The sequence below is a fragment of the Cetorhinus maximus genome, chromosome 8 (genome assembly GCF_964194155.1).
Source record: "Cetorhinus maximus chromosome 8, sCetMax3.hap1.1, whole genome shotgun sequence".
Taxonomy (NCBI): Eukaryota; Metazoa; Chordata; class Chondrichthyes; order Lamniformes; family Cetorhinidae; genus Cetorhinus; species Cetorhinus maximus.
The window spans coordinates 39,046,597-39,053,939 of NC_135886.1; positions in this window are offsets into that span (position 1 = coordinate 39,046,597).

Sequence of the window (7,343 nt, forward strand, 5' to 3'; positions counted from 1 at the left end):
AAACTCTCACTGACAAAGGCAGCCTTTTTTAATATTTAAAGGGTTGGGGATTTAAATAACTTGATAGCTTAAAATTTCTACATTGCTTATCCACCTTTTATAAGCATTTATGTCTCTTCCATAAATTTATGACTCCCACACTATGGGCTAAAGCCCTTGCTACAGTGAAAATGTACTCAACACGGAGTTCAAAGGTCATTCTGAGTTCGGATTTCCCTCATCTGTGAGATTCAAGCTGGGCCCCTTTCCCCTACTGGTGAAAATAGGGTCCGGGTCCTGCCTGTTATTTTTAAAGGTTCACAACTCTCCACAACTCTGTGAAAATCCAGCTCTTAGTCTCCAATGTTCTCAGGGAAGTGTTAGGAATGTCAGGTTTTATAAGTGGTTATACTTTCAATCAACCTCTTTATTTCTAAGAGGAGAATGTGCAACAAGGACCCTGGGTCAGTCAGTAAGCAGCACGTAGAGGATCTAGTCTATCTAGAGGATCTAGCATCTAGTTTATACTCAAGTAGGGGTAAGGGTAAAATAAAAACAAGTGTCCATATTCTATTTAGCTAAGATATGTCTGGGGAGCTCAGTCCTGTGATTTGCACCTCCTGCCCTATGTGGGAAATCCTAGATGCTCCTGGAGGTCTGGATGACCGTGTACACAGGAGGTGCCTCTAACTGGAGCAGCTCGAGCTCCGGGTTTTGGAGCTTGAGCGGCAGCTGGGGGCACTATGGTGCATTCACGAGGCTGAGAGGTTCATGGATAGCATGTTTCAGGACGCGGTCACCCCACAGCTTAAGGAAGTGTAAGCAGAGAGGGAATGGGTGACCGCCAGACAGAAGAAGTGGACCAAGCAAGTAGTGAGGGATTCTCCCGAGTGTTTCTCACTTGCAAACCATTTTTTGGCCTTGGAAAATGGTGAGAGTGTAAATTCCTCTGTGGGGGCCAACCAGAGCCAAGGCCATGGCGCTGTGGGTGGTCCAGCTGCTCAGGGGTGAGGAAGAAGTGCGGAAGGGCAATAATGGTAAGGGATTCGTTAGTGAGAGGAGTAGACAGGTGCTTCTGGGGCCGTAGACGTGACTCCAGGACGGTATGTTGCCTCCTGGGTGCCAGGGTCAAGGATGTCACGGAATGGCTGCAAGGCATTTTGAAAGGGGAGGGTGAACAGCCAGAGGTCCTGGTCCATGTTGGGATCAATGACATAGGAAGAAAGAGAAAGGAGGTCCTGCAAGCAGACTTCAGGGAGTGAAGTAGGAAATTGAAAGGCAGGACTTCAAAGGTAATAACCTCCGGATTACTCCCGGTGCCATGCAGTAGTGAGAGCTTTAGATTCCTGGGGCACTTGGACCATTTTGGGGGCAGGTGGGACCTGTGCAAGTTGAACAGGTTACATCTGAAAAGGAACGGGAGCAACATCCTCGCGGGGAGGTTTGCTAATGCTGCTGGGGCAGATTTAAAATAAATTGGCAGGGGGATGGGATCCTGAAAAGTAGTTCAGAGGGGAGAAAAGCTGAGATGGAATTAGAAGCTAAAAGGCTAGTAAGTGAGCCTGGAAGGCAGAGGAAACATAGGCTGGATAAGAAAGAAATGAGTTTAGCAAGGCTAACTATTTTAATGCAAGCAGCTTAAGGATTAAGACAGATGAGCTGAGGGCACAGATAGGCACATGGGAGTACGATGTCATAGCCATGACCAATACTTGGCTAAAAGGGCAGGATTGGCAGCTCAACATTCCTGGTTATAGGGTATTCAGGCAAGATAGAGAGGGGGGTACAAGTGAAGGGGGGATGGCAATATTGATCAAGAAATCAATTATTGCAGTGAGGAGGGATGATATCCTGGAAGGACCATCAAATGAGGCCATATTGGTAAAAGGAAGGAACACAAAAAGGGTTAAAATGCTGTTGAGTGTGTACTACAGGCCTCCAAACAATCAGGGAGAGATAGAGGACCAAATATGTAATCAAATTTCACAGAAGTGTAAGAATAATAAGGCAGTAATAATTGGGGATTTTAATTACCCAAATATTAACTGGGATAGTTTTAATGTGCAAGGTAGGGAGCGAGCAAAATTCTTAATTTGCATTCAGGAGAACTTCTTTAGCCAGTACGTGGAAAGTCCAACAAGGGAGGGGGCAGTTCTGGACCTAATGAGCCCGGCAGGTGGAAGGTGTATCAGTAGGGGAGCATTTTGGAGATAGTGACCATAGCTCGGTTAGATTTAGGATATTTTTGGAAAAGAATAAGGTTGGGTGGGGAATAAAAGTTCTAAACTGGGGAAAGGCTAATTTTACTCAGATGAGATACGATTTGGCCCAAGTGGACTGGGAACAGCTACTTGCAAATAAAACTGTGTCAGAGCAGTGGGAGACATTCAAGGAAAATAGCAAGAGTACAGGGCAAATATACGTTCCCGTAAAAACAAAGTGGGGTACCAAGTCCAGAGAACTCTGGATGTCAAGGGAATTAAAGTTTAGGATTAAGAAAAAAAGAGAAACTTATGGCAGATACCGAGGGCTCAATACGACAGAGTTCTTAGAGGAGTATAAAAAGTGCAGGGGGATCTTAAAAAGGAAATTAAGAAAGCTAAGAGAGTGCTTGAGAAAGCATTGCAGGGTAGAATAAAGGAAAACCCAAAGGTTTTTTTTAAAATAAAGAGCAAGAGAATACCTAGGGAAAGAGTAAGGCCAATTAGAGACCATAGAGGTAATCTGGGTCTGGACCCAGAAGACATGGGTACAGTCCTCAATGAATACTTTGCATCAGTCTTCACAATGGAAAAGGACGATGCAGATATAGACATCAGGGTGGAGGACTGTGAAATATTAGAGGAAGGTAACATAGAGAGAGAGGAGGTACTAGCAGGTTTAGCGGCCTTAAAGTATATAAATCCACAGGCCCAGGTGAGATGTATCCCAGGCTGTTGAGGGAGGCAAGGGAAGAGGTGTCAGGAGCCCTGGCAATAATTTTCAAATCCTCTCTGGCCACAGGTGAGGTGCCTGAGGACTGGAGGACTGCTAACGTTGTCCCATTATTAAAAAAGGGAAAGGATAGATCACAAAATTACAGGCCAGTCAGTCTAACTTCAGTGGTGGGGAAGTTACGAGAAAGAATTCTGAGGGACAGAATATATCTGCACTTGGAGAGACATGGATTAATCAGGGATAGTCAGCATGGATTTGTTAAAGGAAGGTCGTGTTTCACAAATTTGACCAAATTTTTTGAGGAGGTAACCAGGAACGTTGATGAGGGTAATGCATTTTATGTGGTCTACATGGACCTTAGCAAAGCTTTTGATAAGGTCCCTCATGGCAGACTGGTCAAGAAAGTAAGAGCCCATGCGATCCAAGGCAAAGTGGCACATTGGATTCAAAATTGGCTGAGAGGCAGGGAGCAGAGAGTGATGGTAGAGGGAGGTTTCTGTGACTGGAAGTCTGCTTCCAGTGAGGTCCCACAGGGCTCGGTATGGGGCCCTTGCTGTTGGTGGGGCACATAAATGATCTGGATTTAAATGTAGGGGGTATGATCAAGAAGTTTGTGGATGACACGAAAATTGGTAGGGTGGCAAATAGTGAGGAGGATAGCCATAAACTGCAGGAGGATATCAATGGACTAGTCAGATGGGCAGAGCAGTGGCAAATGGAATTCAACCTGGAAAGGTGTGAGGTAATGCACTTGGGGAGGGCTAACAAGGCAAGGGATTACACTATGAACGGTAAGACCCTGGAAAGTACTGAAGATCAGAGGGACATTGGTGTGCATATCCACAGATCCCTGAAGGTGGCAGGGCAGGTAGATAAGGTGGTTAAGAAGGCATATGGGATACTTGCCTTTATTAGCCAAGGCAGAGAATACAAGAGCAGGGAGGTTATGCTGCAACAGTATAAAACACTGGTTAGGCCACAACTGGAGTACTGTGTGCAGTTCTGGTCACCACATTATAGGAAGGATGTGATTGCACTGGAAAGGATGCAGAGGAGATTTACCAGGATGCTGCCTAGGCTGGAGGGTCTGAGCTATGAGGAAAGATTAGATAAGTTATGGTTGTTTTCCTTGGAGCAGCGAAGGTTGAGAGGGGACCTGATAGAGATGTATAAGATTATGAGGGATATAGATAGGGTGGATTGGAAGGCACTTTTTCCATTAGTAGAGGGGTCAATAGCCAGGGGGCATAGATTTAAGGTAAGAGGTAGAAGGCTAAGAGGGGAGTTGAGGAGAAATCTTTTTCACCCAGAGGGTGGTGGGCGTTTGGAGCTCACTGCCTGAGTAACTCGTAACATTTAAGAAGTATTTAGATATTCACTTGCGTTGCCATAACCTCCAAGGCTATGGGCCAAGCGCTGGAAAATGCGATAAGTGTAGTCAGCTCTATGTTGACTGGCGTGGACACAATGGGCTGAATGGCTTCCTTCTGTGCTGTAAACATCTACAAGTCTATGAGAATGAAGTTGAGGGCCTAGAGGATAGCTAATTAGTATTTCTACCTGAATGCAAGACCAATGTGACTCACGTTGCCATGATGATAGACTTTGAGAGGGCAAGAATCCATAGCAAACCATTGTGGTATTGGGTGATAGGGTTTTTGTAAGAAATCTCCAAAACTCAGGGGTAAAGTGAAAGGGTGAGAGAGGGAGAGAAAGAGAGAGAGAGAAAGAGAGATAAAAGTTCTGAAGGAGATAGCTGAAGAGATAGTGGAGGCGTTAGTGGTGATCTTTCAGGAATCACTGGAGTCAGGGAGGGTCCCAGAGAACTGGAAAATTGCTAATGTAACCCCCCTGTTTAAGAAGGGAGTGAGGCAAAAGACGGGAAATTACAGGCCGACTAGCCTGACCTCAGTCGTTGGCAAGATTTTAGAGTCCATTATTAAGGATGAGGTTTCAGAATACTTGGAAGTGCATGGTAAAATAGGGAAAAGTCAGCATGGTTTCATCAAGGGGAGGTCATGCCTTACAAATCTGTTAGAATTCTTTGAGGAGGTAACGAGCAGGTTAGACAAAGGAGAGCCAATGGATGTTATCTACTTGGACTTCCAGAAGGCCTTTGACAAGGTGCCGCACAGGAGGCTACTCAGTAAGATAACAGCCCATGGTGTTAGAGGCAAGGTACTAGCATGGATAGAAGATTGGCTGTCTGGCAGGAGGCAGAGAGTGGGGATAAGGGGGTCCTTCTCAGGATGGCGGCCGGTGACAAGTGGAGTTCCGCAGGGGTCAGTGTTGGGACCACAACTTTTCACTTTATACATTAATGATCTAGATGAAGGAACTGAGGGCATCCTGGCTAAGTTTGCAGATGATACAAAGATAGGTGGAGGGACAGGTAGTATTGAGGAGGCGGGGAGGCTACAGAAGGATTTGGACAGGTTAGGAGAATGGGCAAAGAAGTGGCAGATGGAATACAACGTGAGGAAGTGTGAGGTCATGAATTTTGGTAGGAAGAATAGAGGCATAGACTATTTTCTGAATGGGAAGAGAATTCAGAAATCTGGAGTGCAAAGGGACTTGGGAGTCCTAGTCCAGTATTCTTTTAAGGTTAACTTGCAGGTTGAGTCAGTGGTTAGGAAGGCAAATGCAATGTTGGCATTTATTTCGAGAGGACTAGAATATAAAAACAGGGATGTGCTGCTGAGGCTTTATAAGGCTCTGGTCAGACCACATATAGAATATTGTGAGCAATTTTGGGCCCTGTATCTCAGGAAGGATGTGCTGGCCCTAGAGAGGGTCCAGGGGAGGTTCACGAGAATGATCCCAGGAATGAAAGGCTTAACATATGAGGAACGTTTGAAGACTCTGGGTCTATACTCGATGGAGTTTAGAAGGATGAGGGGGGATCTGATTGAAACTTACAGAATACTGAAAGGCCTGGATAGAGTGGACGTGGGGAAGATGTTTCCATTAGTAGGAGAGACTAGGATACTCGGGCACAGCCTCAGAGTAAAGGAAAGACCTTTTAGAACAGAGATGAGGAGAAACTTCTTTAGCCAGAGAGTGGTGAATCTATGGAATTCATTGCCACAGAAGGCTGTGGAGGCCAGTTCATTTAGTGTATTTAAGACCGAGATAGATAGGCTCTTGATTGGTAAGGGGATCAAAGGTTATGGGGAGAAGGCAGGAGAATGGGGTTGAGAAACTTATCAGCCACGATTGAATGGCGGAGCAGACTCGATGGGCCGAATGGCCTAATTTCTGCTCCTATGTCTTATGGCTTTTATGGTTTTTACTTAAGTATATCTGTGGAAGGGGATTTTTGGTTGTTTATAAGTTAAATGGAGGATCTTTTCTGTAGTTTAGAGTATAGAGTCAATGCACTTTTAATTTGTTTGTCACAGTAAAAGTCTTAAAACTTGATAGCTTGTCATGTGGTTCTTCCAGTCAGTCACTGGAAATCCAAATGTTTTTCTTCAAGGCATTGTTGATTGACTCGTCAGCCCTTATTTCATTAATAGGATTTAGACGAATAGGTTTTCCATTGGGTGCTGGGGTTGTTTGAGTTATATATGAAATATATTGTTAAATGAATTGGTTAAAAGTGGTTGAACTTCAGTAATACTCTTGCTCAAACCTGAGGGTCAAGGGGCTTAAATCTAGTGAACCTCCATTCAAGCTCTACAGATTTAAGTAAGTGGAGTGTGTACCTATGGAGAGAAAATGTTCTGTATATAACAGGTAAATAGAAGTTCCAATGTAGTGTTATGACATTGCAGATGATGTGTGCCAGGCAGACCAAATCCACAAGGGAAACTTGGTTGCGCTATTACAACGGTTTTGCAATTTATATTTATTACGAGATGTGTGCACTGAATTCAGAAGTAATGAGTCCAAGAACTTTAGAGATTTTAAAAATTAAATTAAAATACTTATTAACAAAATAAAGGATTTCAAACACATACATAAGACTACAATTACTTACTACTATAACAACTCCTAAAAATCCTAATTGACTGACACCCAGTTACACACCCACTTTAAGGCAGTTCAAAATAGATCTTAGATTTAAAACAAATCCAGCAAGTTAACACAGTACCCACTTGACAGTGGAATTCCAAATGTTATTTCTCCAACTTCAGTTACTTTACATAGCAGACTTATGCACAAATGGCTGAAGGCTTCTTGAAGGCTGTTTCACACACTCCTGTTAGGTCTTACATGACCTTCTCCCATCACCTTTCATTCTCCTTTATATATGCTTTTCTCTCTTTAATATGTAAATTCTATTATTCCATATGTCTTTGAACATATCTTCCTCATAATATACAAACTTTCACGTTGACAATATTGTCAATAACCTTTGGGAAAAATAAATGCACTCCTTAGCCTTACTTATCTGGCTAGCTGTAAACAGACTAACATCCCTT